The sequence below is a fragment of the Anguilla anguilla genome, chromosome 1 (assembly GCF_013347855.1).
Source record: "Anguilla anguilla isolate fAngAng1 chromosome 1, fAngAng1.pri, whole genome shotgun sequence".
Classification (NCBI taxonomy): Eukaryota; Metazoa; Chordata; class Actinopteri; order Anguilliformes; family Anguillidae; genus Anguilla; species Anguilla anguilla.
Window position 1 is genome coordinate 27,019,254 of NC_049201.1, and position 23,860 is coordinate 27,043,113.

General features: G+C 38.5%; 1 protein-coding gene and 1 long non-coding RNA gene across 4 annotated transcripts in view; one reads left to right on the forward strand and one right to left on the reverse strand.

Moving 5' to 3' along the window:
- dlgap2a (discs, large (Drosophila) homolog-associated protein 2a) overlaps positions 1-23,860 on the reverse strand; it is a 223,705-nt gene that overhangs the window by 85,818 nt on the left and 114,027 nt on the right. The gene's annotated exons all lie outside the window — the stretch shown is intronic.
- Positions 18,932-19,740, forward strand: LOC118225356. The gene is made up of 3 exons (XR_004764817.1): positions 18,932-18,975; positions 19,370-19,428; positions 19,715-19,740. It is a non-coding gene; the product is annotated as an uncharacterized LOC118225356 (long non-coding RNA).

Below are 23,860 nucleotides of genomic sequence, written 5' to 3' on the forward strand. Positions count from 1 at the left end.
TTCATCTGGTCTCTGTGTGTCTTTTCTTATTTACCTCTGTTACCCCAGGTTAATAGCCTGCCCAGATATGGCAATTTGCCGGCGTTAACCAGATGTGACACGGCGTATCAACCGTCACCGGTGAAATGAAAATGAAGAGTAACGTTTTAATGGGTTTTCAAATCAGCCACGGGCCTGGTCTGCCAGGCTGGCAGGTGAAAAAGGGTGGATGAGAAATACTCTCCTCTATTGTGGTTTAACAAGCTTTTCAAAGACTCCCGTGTCATTTAAATCCAACGCCGATACATATGCATAGATATGGGCGGCCATTGCATTGCATTCCCACAGCCTTCCTGGAATGTAAAAGGTTGCAGTTGCATATTAATCGTGCTAAAATTTAGCTTCTTGATCTTCAAGTAACATGAAAAGCGCTGGTGTCTGGGGGTCGGGTTGTCGATTTTGGTGACTTAGCGGCTGCTGCCACATCTCCCATGAAACGACCTCAAAGGTGGAGGCTTAGATGTCAAAAAGTTGCTTAGGCGAGAAAAAAAGGATATCTTTTGTCAAACAAGCTGGAATTTAAATTAAGTGCAGTGCTGTCTCTTATCTCCTGACAGAACCCCTGAATTTCCCGGCAAGAAAGGAGTCATTTTGAAGAACATGCTCTTTAATTTAACCTGAGGGCATACCTCAGTAGTTTCACATTAGGAAAAACGACACTTTCTTCTGGGGGGACGATATACTGTAAATCGACAGGTGGAAAGCTTCCTGTGAGTGATGCTGGAATCATGGCTTAAGGGAATAAAACCTCTAATCTGGATCTGCCATTTGCATCATGGTCCATCTACGCATCATCCACATTGTCTAGTCTGCCACAGCGTGAAGACACAAGAAACAGCAACCTTAATGAAAAAGCTATGAGAGCATGCTGTGCTCACAGCTATGCTATCGACAACTCAGCCCTCAGTGTGGCTCAACCGAAAGAACAGCACAAATTGATACTGCAGCATCAGCAAAGCGACTCCTGATGTGAATTGGTGGCAGCACTGTAGTCAATGACAGGGCTGTCTGGTACAGAGAAGGGCAAAAGTGCACAGTAACACACTGGAGTTGCATCATTCTCATTCCACAAACTGACATCTTCACTGGCTGTTTTGCTTTTTTTCTGTGTTTTCCTTTTCATGACTACAACACACACACACATACTTGCAGAACTGGTTTCCCCCCATAATTTCACAATCCCACAATGGTACTTGTCATTTTCATGCATAACCTTGGGAGGTGTGAGCAAAATATATGTGTACAGTAGGTAGAGCACAGTGAGAGTGGATTTGTGGCGACACTTAGCTTGACTGTCACAAACAGTAAAAACCAGTCACACAGAACATTTGATATTGACACAAAATTTAACGCTGCTAGATTAAGAAAAAAACATTTCTTTGTACAAGTCATAGCAGATACAACTTTCTCACGGCACAATATTTATTTCCCAACCAAAACGCTTACCTGTGGTGCGCACGTAAACACAAACTTTCATATTTAAACCAGGAGGTTATCTAAGGTGAATGATTAATGGGTAAGGAAGTCGTTACACAGAGACTATTAATCAAATCACACTGTTAGGCACAGGTACAGAATTGATCAAGATAATAAGAAAAAGCAACCATATTAAAGCAATTGCATTCACTCTATCTGCATATTTATGTGTTGTAGAAGGAATCCTGAGGCTTTGCCATTAAATAAAGTAGAGTATCAGGCCCTCCCTGCCTACCACTGTTTAGTTATACATGCATTCCCCCGTGAACAAATGCTCCTTCAGACCATAAAAAATGCAAATAAGAATTCTGATTGTGTTTACAATTTACTGAGAGAGAAAGAGAGAGAGAGAGAGAGAGAGAGAGAGAGAGAGAGAGAGAGAGAGAGAGAGAGACTGATGAGAGACTGGTTGACTGATCAATTTTGCAAATGTGGTTAGTTATTCTTTCCCTTTCAATTTTTCATATACTGTATATTGTATATTGTGGCATTTGATTGTGTGATGTAGCAATGTGTTTTTATATGCATATGCTTTGAGACAGAGATGTAAACCTCCAACCTTAAGCCCATAAATCACTTTTACATAAAAACATATAATAGTGAAACACCCATTGAATAATTCAGCTGTAACAAATATAGATATACAGTTAAATGCAAAAGTATCTGAACAGTTGTGTCAAAGAAAACTGTAGATGAGGGTCAGAGAACTGAATATGACAACCAAGAAAGTTATTGTGAGGATGAAAAAACAGAAAAATATCAATTAGAACTATTGCAGAATGTTTGTATATTCCAAAGTCAACATTATGGAATGTCTTAAAGAAGAAACTAACTACTGGAGGACCAGCAATCAGGTTGTCAGTAGAATACATCAGAGCCTTATGACAGGATGATGAAAAAAATGCTTGAGTGGTTGCTAATGATCTCTGTAAATTGGAGTGAAAGTATTGCAGAACATTGCACAGAAATTACAGAGGCTACACTTACAGATGAGAACCTTTCATCACCACCAAGAACAGAACAGCGAGATTGGAATTAGCAAAACATTTTTAAAAAATAGAATACAAAGATCAGCCTGATGACAGAAAGAAAGACCGGTCTTATGGACAGATGAGACAAAGATAAACCTTTACCAGAGTGATGGAAACGGGAAAGTGGAGAAGAGCTCTGGACGCTCAGCATGCTACTCTTTACAGTACATGCATACATCTGTCGAGCATGGTGGAGGCAGTGTGATGCCTTGGGCTTGTAGTTAAAAAAAAAAAAAAATAGGCTTCTTTTTTTTAAATAGACTGCTGAATTTAAGGGCAAAGAATTTTGTCACATTCGCATGGACTGCAGGCATTTACTGTAGATGGCGCTGCCATGAAATGACCTGCCGCAGAATAGTTTTGTAACTTCATTTAATGCATTTAATTTAATGTACAGAGCTTTAAATAAAGAGGAGGAATTTTACTATGTGTATAAAATACAGGCAAACAAAGGATTGTATATATAGCAATCTGCTATATTACCATTATACAAAGTACATAATTACTCATAAAACTGATTCCATTCATCTGGCAAAAAGTTAAAAGTAACTGCCGAGCTGGAGACTCTGATCTATAGGAAACAAAAACACAAGAAAGAACTTTGGAGTACGGTCTGTACATTCTGGTTGCCAGAGGGTGAGCAAATCCCTCCAAATGTAGCAAATTGAAAGAAAAAAATTGTGGGGTAATTTTCATTTATGAGAGTTAGTGGTGGTTGGAGGAGATGGATGCAAACAAATCCAAACTCAACAAACTGTGATCAGGGACAAATAAACCCTTGTGGGTCATTGTGACTAATGACAAATGGTGATTGAATTCAGGTCAATCTCCTGATGCGATGCACGTAATGAACAGAGAAGAGGACATTACATTCATTTTTTCTCATTACAGTCTTGTAATGCTGTTCTGTCTGGAAGTCCCGTAGGGCCATCTGCAGAATGCTAATATGCTGCAAAGGGATGGCAAAGCCATTATATAGGCACCATAGCGCATTTACTATAAGTAATATGTAAAAAAAAAAAAAGAAGTATAAACTGTGTGTACAGTAATAACATCAACACTCTTCTACAACCAATACTTATTTGTGCTATTTGCATATATTTAAAGTGTCAACCCTTAATTTTTTCTTATTAAAAATGCCACATTTGATATATTTTCATGCTCACATTTGTAGCAATATTCATTTGATGTATGTGTGTTCTGTAATTGCTGCTCAATATACAACATTGCAGACCGTCTTCTTTCTTCAAAATACGCTACCACTGGATTATCTTCTAAGAAAATTGAACACTTGATGTGCTCCTAGTGCTATGCAAATTAAGGATTGAATCTTTAAGCTGAAGATCAGACTTTTTTTTTTTTGTCCCGAAAAGCTGAAGAAATCAGTATTTTTAATTTAATACATCTTGCATGCTATTATTTCACATATGTACCTCAAAAACAGTTTTCCATATGGTAGAGGTCTGTAACCTTGGCCCTGGAGAGCCAGTGTGTGTTAGTTGATGTTTTCATCTTATCCAGCAACCAGTTCAGACCCAAGAACAAAGGGAGGTGATTTACTGGATAATCAACTGAACTAAGTGATACAACAAGTGCTGAGTTAAAAGCAAAGACCTGCAGACACAACAGCACCCGTGGTCTAGGGCTACAGACAATAACAAATGCTGGGATTTACTGGGGATATTTATTCTTTATTCTTTATTTAGCACATTTTAAAAAGCCAAAAAGACAATTTACACATACAAACATTGAATAAAAAGAAAAAAACATGCAAGGGAAGCCCAAAAAGCACTCAAGGGGCTTGACAGGAGGAATTCTCTGAATGAACATTACAGGAGTCATTATAATTCTGAGATATGCACACGAATGCATTCACTCTCACACACACACGCACGCACGCATGCACGCACACACACACACTCACATACGCACACACACACACACACACACACACACAGGCATTAAGATACGGTTCACATACTTAACACTGATAACATTATTCCTAGATCATTTGTTCTCTGGTACATCCAACAATATTATTATTAAAAATGTCATTCTTATCATTGTTACTGGCCAAGCATATTTCATTGTCAAGATTATTGCAATAATAAGGAATTTGATATAAAACAACTATATTTACCATTCTTATGCAGCATATACAGTCAAGGCAGGTGAGTGACAAAGCAATTTTAAACAGATTTGTGGTATTCCCTTTTGTCAGGATGGATTTTCAGACCTCCACACAAGCATACAGCAATAAAGGGAAGCTGTAGCTTTTCATAAAAATTCTCATGACAAAAATGTGCTCATGACTTGACATGTCCATGGGGCGTTTTGGAAAATGAACCAACTAAATTTGGTTTTATTGACAGTTTGACGCTTAGGGTTGTGACTGATTGGTCAGACAGCAGTAAAGGACACTCATTTGGTTACATAAAACATCAAGTTGACCGAGGACAAGGTCAACTTCTATTTGTGTTCTTTATAAATATAGCATCATTTAAAAATTTACCATGGTGTTGAAACATGAAGGTTTGTATTTGTATTTCACTGGTACATTGGTTTATTTAAATGGGTAACCAACAAGCTATTTTGTGAATGACCTATGCATTAACCCATGCAATCTGAGATACACGAAATTACACCCAGGGCCAGCCCGTGGCATAAGCGGTCTATGCGGTTGTTTAGGGCCACAACGATCCAATGCTTATCTAAGGTAAATAACGTTATTTTCGTAATTACGTTATTCATCCCCTATCGCGGAACTCGCGGTATAAATTTTAATTAGAATTGCTACAGATCATTGATGATGGATATACACAGAGATTTTTTTTTACCTAGAAAGTTTACCATAATTCAAATTCAAGTGTGAGTGGGAAAAACTTGCAATCAGTCAAGTGGTACAAAAACTTGGGTGTGCACAGCTTTTCTGGGCTTACCACCAGGTCACCAGCTCCGTAACCCACTCTGTACGAGAGCATCTGCTTAGTGATTGCAATGTAAGTGATTGTCACAGCACCAAGACCATCCTTGTAACCATAGAATACACATTGGCGAGGGTACGTTTTTTCATCTTTGAAAAACTTCCTCTCTGCCGAGCCTCTTTGATTGACCATCCAGGCTATCACAGGGAATAGGACTGGACCCGAATGGAGTTCATCAATACGTCAGCAAAAAGGACCCCCATGGCTTGCACCAGAGGATGAATTATCAGTCAGTGGGCCCACTGCAGAGTAGCTAAGTGTGGAGGAATTGATTGCTCCAGAGAAGGATCCATACTCTAAGGAGAAGAGGGCTATCTGACTGATGAGGATGGTGCTCCACTTTATATATCTTCATACAGCATTCAATACTTATTTCCCATACTCTATCATTCTGGTTCCAATGTAGGGGAAAAACATTAAGGACCAATTTTTAAAAAAGAAATTACAGGTTAAACCCTCGCTCTGTGGCAAAATATAGAAAAGTGTTTTTTTTATTTTATTTTATTTTTTTACTTTCTAACCACAGTTTTGTCCACCTCTATTTTTCTCCTGCTCAAATGGTTTTGAAATGGCTAATCCTAATTTTAAGGTCCATTTTCCAGGTCAGGGGGGCATACACTACCAAATAAAATATCTGTGCCGCTACCTCCTGGTGGGCAACCAAGAAGTGTAGATTTTAGTTATTGTTCCCGGAGGATGGTGAGTCCCTTCTGAGCGATGAGATTGAGAATAGCTAGCCAACCAAACCTTCCTTGCAACACCATGGTTAATTTGCAAGTGTGCACACAGTAATTCCAAAAGGGCAGTGTGTGTGTATGTGTGTGTGTGTGTGTGTGTGTGTGTGCGTGCGCGGCTTTTTGTTCAAATAATTACTCTGGCTTAATTTATTAAACAGTTGCGCACATCGGTGCTAGTTCCCTTCCATATCAGACTATAGTAAAACATTTTGAGCAAGGATGTATATCCTGCAATCTGGAGTTGTAATACATGACTTCATAAATGTTAGATGTAGGTCACATGAATTATTGGGTTAATTAAATCCTTAAGAGAGTACAAAACCCAGGTGCAATCAGTTTCAATGTCATTCAGCGAGCACCAAATACTTGTTATGGTCCCCTGGCAGACAACAAATCTCCAACCATGTGCCTCTTAGTGTGAGATGCACTTGTGTCCTCTAACAGCCAGGTTTACCATCAGGTTTTTAATCATTGACCCAGTAGTGCAAAGTTGCAGCTAGTGTCTATTTTATTTGTTTTTTGCCCCTAATGATGGATGTTACATGTGTGTTACATAATTTTAAGCCCCAGTAAAACAGGAAGCCTTGGGAGGTCAATACGATTCCCTAAGGTTGTAATCAAGTTAGCAATGAAATCCGAAAACCAATCCAAAAAAGCATTTGTTGTAGGGAAACTTTGTTGCTAGGATGGCCAGGCAGACAAAGGGTTAACTTTGCAGTTAATTAAGCCCTCCTAAAATACATTGCATGGCCAAAAACAGGAAAGGGCCTTCCCCAAACTGTTGGGGAAGCACAGAATTGTCTATAATGTGATTGCATGCTGTAGCATTAATATTTGCCTTCTCTGGAACTAATGGGCCTAGCCAAAACCATGAAAAACAGCCCCAGACCAAGGGGTTTCCAGATAATGTTGTGTGTCAAAATACTTTGGTCTTAAAAATCTTTTTGAAGTTTAAACATATTTTGTACTCATGAATTCAATTTTTTTTTACTGCTAAGTGCTTAATTTGTGTGTTGAGTTTGGTGTACGAACAGAACTTTTAGCTATTTGATAAGATAAGCTATGAAAACAGGACTTGGCCTGGGAAAATAGCTTTCATTTTAATGAACTGTTTCGTTAATCCACTTCATTCAGCCATAGTAAGCAATTTTAGATGTTACGTTTTTAAGATGGTGACAGGAGGCTTAAAGTAGGTCTTAGTGTTAAAACTGCAGGTCTCTTAATCATTCTTATGGATGGCAGTCATGTATGCCAATCCTCACATAGGAATGTTCTGCAATCTTTTACTCTATTATTTTGAAATATGTCAGCACTGTGTGTTTTTTAAAATGAAGAACAGACATTAAAAGAGAAACACACTCAAATGTAAATGATGTATGATCCCTGCTTACATCTTGGCATCAGGAAAGCTATACGGTCTCACTGCTTGAATAAATATTTAATCCCAATTCTAATTCTAACTAAATGTCTGGGGGGGGGGGTATTTCAGGAAGCAGGACTACTGAGCTAGCCGGACAACTGTGCAGAGCGAAACCCAGTCCGTGTTCCAGATTTTGGAGAGTTCCGAGTTTTACTGAGTGCAGTTAACCAGCTAATTCAGCAATCCTACCTCATGAAATGGCCTAGAATAACTAAATACCAAATGAGGAAAAACACAAAATAGCTGCATCAGCACCATGGAGTAGCTACCGTACGATGTTCTCATGTGCCATGGGGTGCACTCATTGTAAAGATCATTATAACACTGCATAATTACCGTTACCATCCATACAGAATCCTTCATGTTGCTAAAAATGCTATTTTCAATATCTTTGACCTCCCCTTTTCGCCTGACATTTTGCTTGCAGCGCTCAAGGGTGTGTCCTCATCAGAGGTGTGGGTGAGGTTCAGGACTAAGGTCGTGTGAGAGGGGTTTACAAACACAGACTCTACAAGGGCCACAAAATCCTACATAGTATGCCTTTAAATATGTTTCCGTCATTATTGTCTGACACTGGAAAAAAAAATAGTTGCACTAAATGGCTGATTTGACTGGAAATTGAATAAACAAAAGGGTGGTCTCTGACTTTTTCACAGTGTTGTGTGACTGTATATACAGTACATAAATGAGTCGCGCAGTTCTCTGTCAAAACACTACTTACAGGACACACAGTACTGTATATTTGAATGAAAAGTTTGCATGGACTTAAAATTTTGCACGAGTTATGTAAACCTTGCACCACACTTTATAAGTAAGCAAAACTGAATGTTAATAAATACAGTTCTGCCAATTACCTCAAAGAAGAATTTGCACAAACAAATTTTGTTTCAGTCATGCATTGACCTCAACTGGAACCTGGCACATGCACCATCTGTCGAGCCACTCAGCGATGTAAATGGATTATTGAAATTAAAAATCCATGTTGCTCAATTCAATATATACACTGCAGGGGGATATGCATAAGAAAATTATATTACTGCCCCACGGTGCCCCAGTAGATTAAATAACTACTGTCTTGCATCATATTAGATTACTGCAAAGTACAAGCCAGAGAGCACTTCAGAGTTGGAATACAAGCTTAGAAGATTTTATTTCTTTGTTTTTTTGACTAATGATTCAGGGGATCTTCACATGAAAACATTTTTAAGATGTGTTTGAACTCCCACAAAATCACAAATGTTTCCACAACAGCACACAATAAAAATACTGAGTTCTATCAGCTAATGGGGCTATCACTGAAAGTATTTGCTTTGCTATACTGAAAGAAAAATAAAAGCTTGTATAAATCTATTTTAATATCCCCACTTGTTCAAGATTCCACTTAAGTGATTATATTCAAATACCCTAAGTGCTGAAATCTCACAGGCGTTGTCATGACTTGCTCCATAAAGTTATGTGCTTACTGTAGTCGTTAATATAATTTGTGCAGAATATATATCTAGCCTAAGCAAATATTTTCAATGACAGCCTCCCCTCCATTCCTTAATATTTAATGCATTTTCTGTCAGAAAGCAGGTGAGTGTAGGCTTGCTATCTTTGGAAAGGGGCACATTTTTGTCAGCTCTCCACTGTGAAAATTCCCTGAAGAGAAGCAGGAACAGGAGATGCGCTAACAAGATTCAGTGCATGCTTTCACAATGCTTATTGACGCAATTTCCCAATAATGCGCATGGAATAGGACCTTCATGGTAATTACGAACAGTCTGCACCATGGCACAAAAGGCCTTGAAGTTTACAATGGCCTGTTGTTATAGCAACAACACGAACTGGCGGCATGTCAAATGTGATCCCTGACGTTACACTGTACATTGTACACACGTGAAAAACGCAGTGGACTTTCTCTGACAAACGCAGTGACGCATGTTCAGTTAGTAGTGTCGCATCTTGGATTGTTTTAAACAAATCTGAATAATAATTTTGAAAAACCGCTGTCTAAACACTTTCGCAAAAAATGAATCATAACAAAAAGAGGATCTCTGTCAAGTTGACAGCTTGGCCATATCTCATAACTAAGACTATGAAATAAAATATGCATGTGAGCTATAATACAGTATTATAAGTACTATAAGACAGCGAGCACCATTTGACAGCAGACTTTGCCTGTGCCAAGAGAATCAGGCTTCCTGTGAGAAGACAGTGACGCTCTACAACTGACATCAAGCACAATAGCAAAGAGCTAAAACTGTACCCCTTTGCTCTGGGGGATTCAAAATTCAACATTACAAATTAATTATGTCTGTCAAGCGCTTATGGGAAAAACATTGAACAACATTATTTGCATCGATGCCCCTGAGAGGTAGGTTTTGACGACCCTGTGTGTTAGAACATGTTGGTGGCACCAGGCTTTGCCAGGGCCAGACTAAGACTGGGGAGGTCACTCGGCACTTGTTCTGTATATATGAACCTCCACCATGAATATTGGCGATTAAGTAACACTGAATGTAACAGCTGAAATCGAACAAACTGAATGCAAATTATTATTTTTATTTTGCCATTTTCCTCCATTTTTTGCTGCCTAATTTAGTCGTTATCACAGTCCTGGTCGATGCGCTATCCTCTGTCGGTCTGGGGAGGGTATAGATTACCACATGCCTCTTCCGACATGTGGAGTCGCTAGCCGCTTCTTTTCACCTGACAGCGAGGAGTTTCACTGAATTTCACTGGGAGAGCGTAACGCGGAGGTTCATGCTATCTCCCCCAGATCCCCTCCCTGCTGAACTGGCGCCCCAACCAACCAGTAGGAACGGCTAATGCAACGATCAGGACTCATACCCTAACCGGTTTCCCTCCCGAGAACACTGCCAATTGTGTTCGTAGGATCGTCTGACCAAGCCGGAAGTACCACTGCCGGGGACTGAACCCAGGTCTCTGCGGTGGTAGGCGAGTGCTTATACCTCTACCCTACCCAGACGGCCCTGAACTGCATGCAAATTAAGCCAACTATGCTAAAAGATGTGTTCACCCGTCTAGTCTTTCTGGCAATGATAAATCACAGTACCTCCCATAGCAGATAGTCCAGTAGGCAGGGAAGAGGGAAGGGGTGCTTATTCACGCCTATGTGCTTTCGGACTGATTTGCACCATGATTCCGCAGTGAAGGACGCAAATGAAAAATCAGACGACAGTTACCAGCATAAATTCATATTCCCCAGGCACTGGGCAAATTATTATATTATTTGAATGCTCAGAAACATTCAGTCAAAAGCATTGCTTTATGTGTTACATATTTATAATTCTAGCATTCAATACAACGGCATACAGAAAGTGAACAAAGTGCATTAGGATTCATAGACTTGTTAAATCATTGACTATGCAGTATATAGGCAGGCCCTCACACTCACAGAGAACACCCAAAAACTAAAGTTAGACTGCACCGTGCACTTCTCACTGCCAGCATTCCCAGCACATTTGACCTTCCCATTGGAGACATGTAAACTCAAGCTACCCTGATGGTAAGACAACTCTATGAAATCCTAACAAGACATGCCATTATCTCGCTGCACTGTAAAACCTAACAGTACATCTTAATAAAAGAAGTAAGTTAACATAACTTAATCTTGGAAAAAAGTTGGAGTCACTCATCCCCATGAATTTAACTAAAAAATGAATTGGTGAAGTAATAACTCAGTTGTTTTGAGTGCACTTACATTTTTGGAGAATTTTAAGTATTGGTTATATAATTCCAGTTTGTTCCATTGACTCATTTTCTTTAAGTTGACTTTATATCATTACAAAAATGTAAGCCCTGCTGATGGGCTGCTATAATGCTGAGTATGGCTTAGGATTTTTTCCATTTTTGTTTTTATTTCAGTTTATAAATCATCATATTGCACCCAAGTAAACATTACATTACATTACATTACATTACAGGCATTTGGCAGACGCTCTTATCCAGAGCGACGTACAACAAAGTGTATAACCATAACCAGGAACAAGTATGACGAAAACCCTAGAGAGAAGTACCGGTCCAAGTGCAGGGAACAACCGCATAGTTCAACTTGGACGCTGAAGGTTAAACTGATTAACACTAACACAACGAGAACGGCAACAACGCAGTCTATGGAAAAAATACAAGCAGTAGTTAAGACAGTTAATGCACCTAAGTCACCTACGAAACAGCTGCCTAGTTACAAAAATTAATCAGCCACTATTTTGACAATTGATTCATTCTGTAAGTACATTTTCAAGGAAAAATGGCCATTATTTTATGTTTCTAGCTTCTCAAATGTGAGAATTTTTTGCTTTTCCTTGTCTAATAAGGAAATTGAATATTATGGGTTTTGGACAGATGGTAGGACAAACAAGGTATCTGATGATATCACCAAACAATTAATCAAAATTTATTTTTTTTGGCAAATTAAGTAGTTAGTTGCCCACCTAAACTTTATTCACTCTTCATTTGTATTTGGGCAACCCAGTTTGTTGTATCCTGCCCAGAATATAAACAATGAACCTGCCATTCACTTTGTCATCTTGCATGTGGCAATGAGAGAGAGAGATAGAGAGAGAGAGTGGGGATGTGACCGGTTCGGACCAGTCCAGTTTGCACTCAGCACTGGAATAACGGAGAAGCTTGGGAGGACCCATTGTTCTGCGATGTGTGTTTGTTATTTCCGCCTGGTGAGAGCCTGGAGGGGATTATGCGTTTGGTCGCGTGTGTGCGTGTGTGTATCTGTCCGCAGCTAATCTCACATACTACTGGGCCGATCAGCCTAATACTTGTTGTGCATGCTGACAGCAGGCCAAGGACCTGACTTATAGAATATTTTGCACATCGGTCAACAACAAGTATTTTATTTGAATTAATTTCCATCATTGTCCATTGAAATACATTGAATGCTAACTCCTCACTCCTCCCAACCGGCCGGTAGGGGCCGCAAGTGATCAACAACTGCTTCCATTTGGAATGAAAGATGAGCGATTTCAACGTTAAAATGCCAACATAATAATCCGCCAACTAACGGGGTATGTTAATATTTGAATCTGTGGCAATTATTTTGTTGGCATTTTCACGTTGAAATTGATATTTTACATCAGTGGTCTTTTGGAATTGTTCCTGTCCAGATTTGAAATGAAAGTGCCAGACTATAACGTCAACGTTAGCTCTAACACATCGTGGCTGATATGAATCAAATTAGTTAACATGTCACCACCTTTAGCGTTAGTTCGCTGAATCTGCGTTTTTTGGATTTTCAGTGGCACATGGTAAAAACTTGTAATATTGTATTTGTCTGGTTGCATTGATTGTGTAACCTCTATTGTTGCATCAGCAAAGCTAACATGCCTGGCGGAGATCTGCACTTTACTGAGTGCACTCTTCTAGTTTTGTATAGCAACTCAGAGCTGGCATAACTAACAGCTGTTACATTTATACAGACAGGGACATCATGTTTTTTATATAGCGCATTTCACAAACTATTTTCACAATACACTTTACAGACAATCCAGGCCTAAAAGGCATAGCATATTGACACTTAAAATAACCATTTCATGACAATGTTAAGTTAAAAATGGTACAACCAGTATTCTTAGTTACAGTACTTCAAAAAACATAAAAGATCCACATTTCTTTCCACAACATGATATTTAATTTCTGTTTTTGGTCCCAACTTGGCTAGGGCTGTATTATGTCTTCATAATATATTGTATTAATTATAATAATTAATATCATAATGTATATATTGTCTTCAGCCAATCACGATGCACCATTACAATAGATGTGATCAGTATGTGTGTCACATGCAATAAAACAAATATATATTTGATGAAGATCACATGATGAAAAGGTCAAATTAACAGAGCTGCATCTGCATTTTTCCAGACTGGGAGAATTGTCAAAGATACATGGACTATCTATGCTCCAAACATGCAGAAAGAAGACACCTTCTAAAGTTTCTTCTGAGCAAGTCAAATTACCTTTAAAAGGGAAAATAAAGTCATATTCTGTTTTTTTCCACTGCATATTTAACTAGCAAAAACATCAAGTTGGAAGCCAACAATATAATTTGTTATCATTATTGTTACAGTCTTTCAACTTTAGCACCATGGAGAGCAATGCTGACATTCCAAGTATAGAATTCCAAGTGCCTAATGGAATACAGTGCATACTGTTGCCTTGGCAACAAAGATGCCAGTAGATGCCATTTGAAAAATTATTTCTGCTCTGTAGAATTCCAGTAAATATTATGTTTTAAATGATTCATCACAATGGATGTACTTCACTATATATGCAACTCTCTGATTCAATTACACACAATTGCTATTCTTAACAATATTTGGAATTATAATATTGGTTACATAATTGGTTTAATTTGTTAAGTTACTTGTACTTCTTTTTCAGGAATTGTTGTTGAAAAAATATATTTAGCATAGCATGTGAGCATGCCAGCCAACGTGTTTTCACACTGGCGGCTGCTTATCCTACCCTTTACCCTTTTCCTTTTTCTAACACCTGTGACAATTTTCAAATTTGGTAAGTTGAGTAGGGGTGAATTTGTTTGAATTTGATGATACCTGTATGATGCTAATTGAGAATATTGATGGCAATCAATTATAACAGACACTTAAATCTGTATGATGCTTCTTGTGAATATTGAAGGCAATCAATTATAACAGACACTTAAATCTGTATGATGCTTCTTGAGAATATTGAAGGCAATCAATTATAACAGGAACTTAATCGGAGGAAATTATTTTCCTATCAAGATTATTTGGGACACATTTGTTGTTCATCTTAAATTTGAGCATAGCTGTTATGAATAATAATGTATTCACATAAGTATATTATACAGAATAAGTTTTATGTTAAATATCTAACCATCTCTCCATATTGGTTTATCTGCCTTTCCAAAATTAACCAGAATAGTAAGATTTCCTCTGATGGAATTTACAGAACCTTGTTTTGCTTGTATTTGAGAGAAGGTGCTGTTCTCTGAATTGTGATTTCAGTAATATTCCTTTCATTTCTTCCCCAGTGCAAATTTCCCCAGTGATCCCTACGTTCTCTACGGAACAATTTCATCAGCTGTCCAACTCGGTACATTATGCTAGTTTTTAAAGGATTTATTATTAATTACTGCTTGTATTTATATTATGTGATATACTCATATTACCAAAAAGCAATTGGTGTCAAGTGTGCATTCAAATACCAAGTTGCCATGAGTTTTCTTCCTCAAAAAACCTTAGTGATGAAGGGTATCAATCAATTTAACTGATGGGGATTGGCCTATTTTATACCCAGCTGAGGCTATGTAAAATCATTAATGTTGATTTTGTTTGTTGCTGTATAAATTGCGTTGAGACTGACTCAGGTTGGTTTTACCTGGATTGTTTTTATGAATCTTTTTCAGCTCATCACCCACCTTCCAGAGGGCTGGAGACCAGGTCCTAGCTTGGGAGATACCATCCTACTCCTGCTATGGGTGTTGACAATATGGAGAACCGGAATAGCTGTAAGCTCTTCTTTCATTATGTCTGCAAATAGTCTCAGAGCCCTTACCTATGACCTTCTCGATGATCAAAACTTATTCAGCTACTGTAATACAGTAGTTTATGTCAAGGGTATTGACTATTTTTTTCTCTTGTCTCTCTTCTGTTGTCCCCAGGTAAAAAACAGGATATACCAATGTAAGTTCAAAACAATTTATTGAGCACAATAATATATTTTATAACACCTTACAGGATTGCTTACACGTGTCAGAACTTTTGTGAATAACAAGGTTTGATTTTAACCTTGGGTTTTCATTTTGTTTAGGGACTAAAAAGAAAGTTGCGAGACTGTCTGCGGAAAGAAACGCTGCCATGAATGACATTTTAGATCTTCAGAAAAAGGTGAGTTTCAGAATCTCTTTTGCTGTATTTGTTGGGTATACCTTTAAACTAATAATTTCTTGCACTTGTGCATTTTAGAAAGAAGACCTTGAAGACCATTTCAAGAGCATGCAGAACACCATAACCTCCATCACGATGGACAACAGGCTTCTTAAAGTAAAGAGTGAACATTGTGATTTCCAATAACACATAGCATTGTGCTACAGCAAAAATTTTTGTATCAGAAATACCTTTATAGCTGTGATTTTTACATGTAATTCATGGCTGAAATAATTGTGTTTATCATTTAGACATTTTTTTGAATTTATTGTATGCATTGTATATTATATACAATTATATAGTATATATATGTCAAAATTGGAATATCTAATGACCACTTTTTATAAAATGTACTTTTCAAAAAGGAATGGTGCAAGGCATACGAAGACAGAACTTTGGCTTCAGATAAGCTGAATCGTGGATTGAAGATCATCATGGAGAACAAGGTGAAAGACCTGGAAACGGAGGCAGAAATCCTGAAAAACAGCCTGAAGATGACTGCCAAACGGCTGCAACAGAGGGAGGGCTTTCTACAGCAGTAAGTTTCAAGCATGGAGGAGATAGACCTTGAAGTGACAGGATAATGGTTTTATAAGCATTTTAGTTGCAATGATATTGGTGATTTTGGTAAATATAAATGTAACTGATAAGATAAGTCTTCACTCTGGATTGAGCCCTGCAGTATGACAGAAACTGTGCCCGTACTGAATTTTAAAAATGTTTTATTTGTTCAAATATGTGGTGAGGGATATATACAGTTACTGGACATAATAAAGGCATTTAAAGAATAATCTGTAAAAATAGTCTCAACACCCGGTGGGCTCAATCTGCTGTGGTCTGTTTCTCAGGAAACTTGCTCAGGAGAAGATGCTTCGTCAGGAGTCAGAAGAAAAACTGAACTTGGGATTTAAAGCTTCTGAACAGAGCATAAAGAAAATGAACACGGAACATGAAGCAAAAGCGAGTTCATACAAGAACCAGGTGAACAAGTCCAGCTAATCCAAATTCACTCTAGTACTTTTCCCATTGCATAAATCACTTGTTCATTTTGTTTTTGTGGTTCTACACATACTGAAAAATATTTGGGAACAGTGCTGATCATCATGTGTCCTTTCCTTTGCTTCTCCAATTCCAGTTTGAGGAACTCACAAAATGTTTGCGTGACATGAAAACACTGCTGGACTCCACTAAATTTGAACACGAGATGCTGAAGGTGAGAAGCTGAAATGGGCCTTTAATCCACAAGCCAATATTGTCAATAGCACTTTGCTAACCTTCTGATCATGTGAATAATGGCTGAAAGTCAAGTGTTTGCCATGCAGAAATTTCTTGTTTCCACAATTTCATATTTAAAACAGGAATCCAGCAAGGCCTTCCAGGCAATGACCGTGAATTCAGCTAAGGAAATCTTCAGGGTCAAGACAACCGCTGAAGAGGAGCGTAGAGCACAACATGAAGAAATGAATGCCCTCAAGACCCAGCTAAACATGGTCACCATTCAGGCCCAGGAAACGGAGACCACTTTACAGAAGTAAATATCAAGTAAAACTGTCATGAAAAATTAGCTTTGATGTGACAGACATAAAAATCAATCCAGGTTAACGGTGGTGTAATAATAATAGTTGTAATGATACTTATTTAAACAGCCGACACACATTGTCCTTATTAAATGTAACTAATAAAACAGTCTTAATCCTAGATTTGTAATGCAAAATTATAGAAACTGGATCTTTGTATTGCAAATTCATAATTTGTTCAAAAATGTATGGAGGATGTAACTAGCTATGGGACATAATGAAAGTATTTGAGAGTACAGGAGTAGTAATATAATGCTGATAATAATTGTGCACTCAATGACTTAACACTCCCTGCTCTGCTGTGGTCTGTGTCTCTTAGCAAACTTGCTCAGGAGAAGGCCCTCCTCCAGGAGACAGAGGCCAATTTAAAGGAATCTAATTTGCAGTGGGAAGAGAAACAGGGATCAGACAAGGCTCAGGTGACAGCAAATGTAAAAAAAATTTTAAAAGTACACTAGTGTAGTACTTCTCCCACTACAAATATCACTTGTGTGTTATTTTGGATTTGATTGAATAATTTATTAGTTTTCATGTTCCCTTTGTTTGTCCAATTTAGATCAAGGAACTGTTAGAACATCTGGCAAGCGCACAACAACTGGCATCGTCTACCAAATCAGAAAATGAAGAGCTGAAGGTAAGAAGCTGATTTGGGCTTTTTGGCCCACATGCTAACATTTTCAATAATGCTGTATGAACATTGTTATCATGTGAGATGCCTGAAAAGATCAAAAAGTGCTAAAAATGCAGCAACTAAGCGATTTCATTTTTTTAAAAGGAGTCTTGCAAGGCCTTCGAGCAAATCGTGAAAAATTCGACCGAGGAGATGCTTGGGGTGAAGGAAAACACCATGCAGGAGCGTAGCATCCATCAGGATGAGGTTCAGACCCTCCAGAAGAAGCTGGAGACAATGACCATTAAGATGGAGGAGAAGGAGACCGCTTTACTGCAGTAAGTGTCAAGCAAAAAGACCATGCACAAGATGTAAAAATGATTTTGGTGTTTTAATAATGTTAACTGCAGTGATATAGCATAAAGAAATCTCAGATTTGAGTGCTGCACCACTAGCTATAACAGACAGCACCAACTGTTTGGAGGCATAGTCCAAATACAAAAATTTGGTTGGAGTAACGTGTACTGCATCATGCTATTTTAAGGAAATGTGATTCCTTAAAAATGAGTTGTACAGCGGAAAGTTGGAATTTGTGCTTTGCTGAATCGCTTGGACTCTTGTATGTCACAGGAAACTGGCTGAAGAAGAGGCCAGAACAGCCCAAGCGCATGGGAAATTTGTAGAGTACAAAGACGACTTAATCAGAGTCACTAAAGAGCGCCAACATTTTCTGAAGAATGAGGTAAGCAAATTTACCCAGTAACAGCCGTATGATAGTGTAATAACATTTGTTTCATATTTTCCAGTGTAATAGCAGTTTACTTAACTTTTTCACATGAAATAACTCATGATAATTAGGGATTTTCATGACCATAGTGTACATTAACCAAGTGCAGAAGTTTGTTTATGTTCTGACTTACATTCAATCAATCAAGAAAGAATTCATCTGGTGAGTTCTCTCTTTTCAGATTAGACATTTTCAGGGCAGAGCACAGGATAATTTGGTAAGACATCCGGACACGATCACATCTTTATGAGCAGGTTAGCTACTTCATGCATCAGACCATAGCCGGATGTTAATTCCTCTCTCTCTCTATGCCTCCAGACGGCTTTTCGAGATGCTGAGAATCAGCTAGCCAGGGAAAGGAGAAAGACAGCAGATCTGCAGAGAAGGTGGGCTCAGTAGAGAATTCCATTGACATTGGATAGTGACCAATACTGACACAAATTACAAATGATTAAATCTGTTAATCAGATGCTGAATACAATCAGTCGGGTGGGGTGGTGAGTGTGAATTCACTGGACTAGGTTCCAAATTGCTGAAAGTTCTTGTAGGGTAAAGACTAGGGACAGAAATCAGAAGGAACATAAAGAATCTGAGGCTGAAACATGCAATTTTGCTTCATGTAATTTAGCCCACTAACAAACAATTAACTAATGTTAACATGTGAAAAAAACTTTTACAACACATTAGCCGAAACATGGTCTTGATTCATAACTGAATCGATTTTTCACCCATCCATAGTTAATACTGGGTTTTGCCTGAAATGCATTTGTTGGTTTTCAGGCTGGATGCACTGAATGAAAAGTTGGCTCAATGTTCCCAGACATCTTATTGGGCACTAGGTGAGTTCTGGGCCCTGTTGAATAGTACATCCTGCTATGATATAGGATTCCATTGTATGTTTGTGTCCCATGTACTGGGATACCTACAGAGCAGCAACAAACTGGGCTTAATGTCACCCAGGGAGGGTTTCAGTCAGCTGGATAATTCTGGTGTCATTGCAAGCATGCAAGTCATCAGGCGGTTGAAGTCTGTTACTGGTCTCAAGTCTTTCCCATATACTTTAATAAATTGTCATTTAAAATTTATTGTCTTCTCCCTGGTCATTTTATGATCTGTCCCTTCCAGATGCCACTGCTCAGGGAAGTGTTCAGTACAATTCAGAAAGATCGGTGAGTTTTTTATCACAGTATCTGTGAATATAACTGTGATTAATTCACATAATTCATCGTAACTGGTGGTGCATCAGAATTGGAGGTGCAGTCATCATTTGAACCAACATATTTATTTGAATGGATTTGGATGTTTGAATTAGTCGGTTATTAGCCTGGTCTGACACTAAATATCTGTGAAATGTTTGATTTCCAGTTGATTTATTTGATGAAAAACTAACATGAATTTCCCCTCCTTTTCCTACAATTGAAAGGCAGTGGATCTACACCGCCAAGAGAGACAGCCAGCCTTCAGAGCCCGTAGAGGGAATATGAAATATTTTTATTAAAATGATTAAGAAAGTGAATATTTGTTAGTGTGATTATCACTATCCTGCAGCAATAGAAGAGAAAATGTACTTCAAGAATGAAATATCACTTAGTTTAGGTAAAAATTGCAAATGTTTCTGGTTGTTAAGGATTCTGGTTTTAATACAAAGTGAATATTACTTTACAAACAAAAATGTTTTACAGAAAAAGTACATGAAAATCAAAACAAGGACCAAGGTTTAAAATAAAAGGTGTAAAAAATGAACATGCTTAAATGAATGAAGTTTGAGTAAATTGAAATACAATGTGAAGGCTCCTTTTAAACAATATATACTTTTTGAGAATGAGAGTGAGTGAAATGCACACTACTTGTTAGTGCTAAAGTTGTACAAATTTTCCTTGGCTTCTGTCTGTAGGAAAGGGCTTCAGCTCTTGGCCCCTGCAGAAGATGAGCTATTATGCTAAGTCCGCTTCAAAAATGCTAGCATGGGAGCAGGCCACGCCCCCTGAACAGCCTACGGCCCTTGTAGCAGCTCTTCTACCACAAGTCAACAGGAAGCCAGCTAGACCAATAGCAGTCATTTCAGGTGAGACAATTCAGGCCATAACAGTTGAGGTCTTTGTCAACCGACAAATTGAAAAGCTGTGTCAGTTTTGGTGTTTCATCAGCAGATACCCAGTCAAGGAAAGACATTTTTAAAAATACCCACAATCATGATCAAATTATATACAGTGAGCTCCATAACGTTTGGGACAGAGACATATATATTTTTTTTCTGGATTTGGCTCTGTACTCAGTTTCATAATTGCAATTAAACAATGCCCATGTGGCTAAAGTGCAGCCTCTCAGCGTTTATTACAGGGTATTTTAATCCATTTTGGTTTTGTAGAACCAGAACTAACAGCCCTTTTAGCACCTGAATAATCAGAAATCCTGTGAAGTCGTTTATCCCAAACACTATGGTGTCCTAAAATGGAGGGACTATGTCTAAAAAGTGTAGTAATTTCTACATGTTGAAACATGTTGTTTGATTAAAAATTCAAAATTGTGGAGTGCAGAGACTAATCATGAAAGAATGTGTTACAAACAGTATGGAGCTCACTGTGTGTGTGTGTGCACATGTATATATATTTACAGTACAGGCCAAAAGTAATAGGCCACACCTGTAGTATTAAAAAAAGGAATGCCATTATGTGCATTTATTGAATGACAAACCATTAGAGTATATGTATACACATTTATTTTCTAGTTTTACTTGCAATAACACAAAAAGATGAGTTTTACTTAAAAAATAATCCCAGACATGACTATAGCCACCTTCGGCTTCAAATACAATTGATCAGTATTGTTTTATTGGGAGGTGGAGGGGTGGGAGGGACGTGGAGGGGTAATGAAAGAGTGAAATGTTATCTACCGTTAGTTTTTTTTAAAACCATAGGTAACCCAATACCCAATTTAGTGCAATTAAAATAGGCCCTAAAATTGCAATAAATATCAAAAATAAGGAGCAGTTGTCAGTTGGCTTGATGTGAGTAAGTAAACATATTTGTGGCAAAAAGGTTATTCCCAGTGAGAAATTGCAAAGAAGCTTAAGGTTAAGCTTAAGCTTCCAGGTGCATTGTTCAGCACACACACCGAAGGGTCCAGCTGTTGGGCAGTAATATTAACAGGAGAAGACCAGGAAGATCAAGAGGCACAAAATATAACTTCTGTTGTCTAGCGAAAGAAACCATCATAAAACTGCACCACCACTACAGGAAGTCAATGCAACTAAGGGTTAGACCAGTTTCCCCAATACAGCAAAATGGCGACTAATATCTGCTAGTCTAAAAGGATGTGTATCTGTGAAAGAGCCCTTTCTACGGGCTGTTAAAAAGAAGAATAGACTCCAGTGAATCAAGCACCATTAACACTGGACCAAGAAAGATTGTGAAAAGGCAGGTAAACACCCTTTTTGACTAGCAGATTATAGTTGCCATTTCACTGTAGTCAGAGAAACTGGTTTCTCTCTAGTTGCGTTGAGTTCTTACTCTAGTGCAGTTTTATGATGGTTTGTTTTGCTACACCACAAGATATTTGTGCAACTGGCACCTACTAATGGTAAACAAGCACAGAGCTCAGTTTACCCTGTCCAGAATAGGGTTACCGGGACCCATCCCTGGAGCCAGGCTTGGGGGTGGTGTCCACAGGTGAGTGCCTGGTGCTTGGGCAGCCCGCGTATCTCTGCTGGGCCAAGCTCGAAAAGATTACATGAGACAACCATGTGGGCCCACCACCCGCAAGGTTCAGGGTAGGGATCGGGTGCAATACCTGTCAAGAAGGGGGCAGGAACAGGGTAGTTCCAGGGTTTTGTTCCAGAGCCAACACTGTATGTAGAGGTGAGTCCAACTATATCTAGTTGGCACTTCTCAGCCTCACACACTTCCCCACCAGTGAGGTAACATTCCCTGTACAAAGAATCAGTTTCCGTCGTCTGGGCAGATGACAACCGGATCTACCCTATTCCTGCCTCCTACCTGATGGGCATTGCACCTGATCCCTACCCTGAACCTTGCAGGTAGTGCAGGCCCACACGGTTGTCCCATGTAATCTTTTTGGGCTTGGCCCGGCTGAGGTACGTGGGCTGCCCAAGCACTAGGTGATCGCCTGCGGACACCACCCCCAAGACTGGCACCAGGGATGGGTATCAGTAACGCTATTCTGGACAGGGTAAACTGAGCTCTGTGTTTGTTTACCATTAGTAGGTACCAGTTGGACAAATATCTTGTGGTGTAGCAAAATAAACCATCATAAAACTGCACTATATGAAGAACTTAAATGTAACTAGAGAGAAACCAGTTTCTCTGACTACAGTGAAATAGTAACTACAACCTGCTGGTGAAAAAGGATGTTTATCTGCCTTTTCACAATCTTTCTTGGTCCAGTGTTGATGGTGCTTGAATCACTGGAGTCTTTTCTTCTTCTTAACAGCCCATAGAAAGGGCTCTTTCGCAGATACACATTATTTTAGACTAGCAGATCAAAGTCGCCATTTCACTGTAATTGGGAAACTGGTTTAACTCTATTTACATTGAGTTCTTCTTGTAGTTGTGGTGCAATTTTATGATGCTTTCTTTTGTTAGACAACACTAATTATGTGTTGTGCCTCTTGATCTTTCTGGTCTTCTCCTGTTAACACTACTGCCCATCAGCTGGACCCTTCAGAGTGTGTACTGAACACTGAACCTGGAAATCTTAAGCTTCTTTACAATTGCTTGCTCAGAACAAACTTGCAACAATCTGCTTATTTGGCTCCACACATCTAAGCTTAACTCTGCCATATTTCTTGCAACTTTAGTGCCTATTTTACTTACACAGGCTAAAGGCTTTAGGCTATTGGTGATTTACAAATAACAAGCTAGATAAGATTTCAGTCAATTTAACTACCACTCCATCTCTCTCCCACCCCTCCTCCTCCCATATTGTAAAATAATTTGTTCATTGTAATCAAAGACAAAGAAGACTATTTTGAGGTCATGTCTTAATATTATTTCTAAGTAAAAGTCATCTTTTTGTGCAATTATATGTAGAAATAAAAACAAATGCTAGTACTTTGGTTTGTTATTCAAAAAAGGTACATTAATTTAACTGAATTCTTCTCTACTGTACAATATATGTTTAAATATACTATAAAAAAGTCATTACAAGGTCACAGCAAATACACTAAGCATTTAAATAATGGTTAGGTGTCTATTGGGAGCTTTATATCTTTTAATGTTCCCTCTACTTTGATTAAAATGACTACTACTGAAA